Genomic DNA, 2,682 nt, shown 5'->3' with positions numbered 1-2,682 from the left:
TCGCATATGAGAGCGTGAAACTGGTGGAGTGAGCGCCTCGGCGGGTACAGCAGTGAGCCATAGAAATGTCGTCCCCACTCTCGCTTTTCGTTACGGATAGTAAATATAGGAGGCATCAATGGAATGGCTGGATATATGTACGACGGGTTGGATGCTCTGTATGGAATATGAGGGCTTTTTTTTCTTGTTACGAAGAGTCAGGCGTCTGGCGCGTATCGTGACCAATCGTGGCCTCTGTCTCCTTACTGCTGGGGTAATTGACTTAACAATTTCATGCGGGACAATGAGTCTTTAACTGCGACCGGGAGTCGAGTTCAGTGGATTTTCATAGAGATTTTTTTAAAGGCTCTTCTGTTACTTCCGAATATTCAAATCAGGTTTTACCAACCATTATTAACACATTCCTCATTTTCGGGAAACGAGAGGATGAACATTGCGCAGCCAAAATTCACTCGTGAAGAGAATTTTTCGTTTCATATAGGTCTTTTCAATCCGTAAAATTAATTACTTGGGAATGGAAGCTTTGTAAATAAAGCTTACGGTACAGTCAAAGATTATTGAAAACTGCAAAAAAATTGCAGAAAACTCGATTAGATTCGGAATTCTAATTTTTTTCTCAATTTAATCATCGTTTTGGTTTTACGTGTCTTACGTGAAAATCAACATTTCCATTGTAATCAAAGATTAAAATCTGAATTTTTGTTCATTAGATGTCAAAAAATCAAGAATTTTTTTGACACCTCATAAAAAATAATCCACCATTTTGCAAACAATTTTTATTATTTATTTATAAGAGCGAAATGTTTCAAAAAATATCAATATTTTGTGAAATTTAATTTAGATAATATTGACTGGGTATGAATTTTTTCAAATTTTTTCCATGCAATTTAGTTGAAAAATTTAAAAACTGAAAATACCCAAAAGTACAGCGTAGCCTGGCCGAAGGGTAGAGCTGCTTTACGGGATTTAATTTATGGCGAGTTGGGCACGGTGGAGGTGAGATGGAGGGGAATCTATTTTTCTCTCGCAGAAAACCAATCGCTGAACAAAAAAAACGATATTTCAATTACAAATTTTCAATCTATTTCGGCCATTTTTGTGTTCGAAATATTTTTTCAGTAACTTAAATTTTTTCCCACATATTTCAAGTCTTCTTTTTTTTTCTACCTTGTCTTTTGGATAATTGGAAAGTAATTAAGATGGATGGAAAAAGTCGCAACGTCTGGCCGTTCGAGGTACAACTTGGCAACACTGATTCACTCAGTTATTATGTTCCTTCCCATAGCGAATTATTTTAATATTTTCAAATTTCAACTAAGATAATAAAATCATAGGAACAGAGAAATGCAAATTCAAATAACATTAAAAAATATTATAAATGTAATGATTGTCGATTAATCGATGAATCGCATCAAAATAGAAAACGTTTCGCTTTGTCGCCTCTCCCCCAGGTGTCGTTTCCAGGACTTCCCATGAATTCTTCGCAACTCGTCAAGTTGAAGCTTATGACCCCATTCCATCAACCTTCCAAATTAAATTTACCAGAACAGATCCACGCACGACGAAAAAAGATACCCAACCATTACAACACGGAAATCAGATTTTGTTTGCAAGCTCCTGTAATTGAGGCGTATGCCCTAGTACTCGTAGTACTGCCCCCACCCCGGGATTACCCCTAGTGAAGCCCTTGAAATTCATGCTCACTCACTTGTAGTAAAAGATAGTATTTCATCATTCTGTTATAATTCATATAATAACAAATCCACTTGTACAGAAGATTCTTTATTTCATCATTCTCTGGAAAAAAACTATTATGTATTTACAGTCCGTCTGGAGGGAAGGTAAAATGTTGCATCTTCACAAAGTCGTGTGGATTGTGGCGAAAAATCGCGTAACTGGTTGATTTTGAACATCTCACACACAAAAAAATGGATAGAAAGATCCAACGAATTTGCTAGAAACCTCTATTGAACATTCTCTTACACTGAGAAATCGAAAGTTTTTTTGATTAGTACATTTGTACTTGTCTCAAGACACTCATGGCTCAAAAATTGACAAGAGGAAAATTTCTTACACTGAGAAAGGATAACTTTTGTCGAGAAATTTTATAGTTGCCCCAAAAACGAGGATAATTTGTTTATAATAAGCAAATAAGTAAATTTTTCAAGTCAAGTCTAGTTCTATCAATATCATTGTTCAATAATTTTGGAAAATTATGAAAATAACTATCGAGCGACTTTTAAAAACTGAAAAACAACTTTGTAGTCAACCCATTTTACCCATTTTTTGCCTTACGGCCGGAATGACAAAAACAACTTTTCGGCCTTGTGACGAAAAGTGTTTTTTGACTTATGGCAGGTTTATAGCACGTGCCGACGGCGAATGATATAATTCGACGAGCCAAAAAACACTTTTTCCATGAGTATCGAATGGTATTTTTTGTAATACCTGCCTCAAAAGTTCACTTTTCGAAACCGTTTAGTGTGTGTAAAATGGTTGTTTTACGCACACTGTGCACGAAAGCAACCACTCTACCCCCACTACGATTCCGAACAGTGAACTCGGCAAGTATTACAAAAAATAGGATGTGTTACGCGTCGGTGCGAAAAAGTGTTTCTTTACGCACTTGTAACATAATATACTATTACAGTAACAATAAACTTTGTAGATTAAACTAGGATT

The sequence above is a fragment of the Diachasma alloeum genome, unplaced genomic scaffold, assembly GCF_001412515.2.
Source record: "Diachasma alloeum isolate Michigan unplaced genomic scaffold, Dall2.0 Dall_scaffold_00201, whole genome shotgun sequence".
NCBI classification, from domain to species: domain Eukaryota; kingdom Metazoa; phylum Arthropoda; class Insecta; order Hymenoptera; family Braconidae; genus Diachasma; species Diachasma alloeum.
This window is presented reverse-complemented; position numbering follows the sequence as displayed.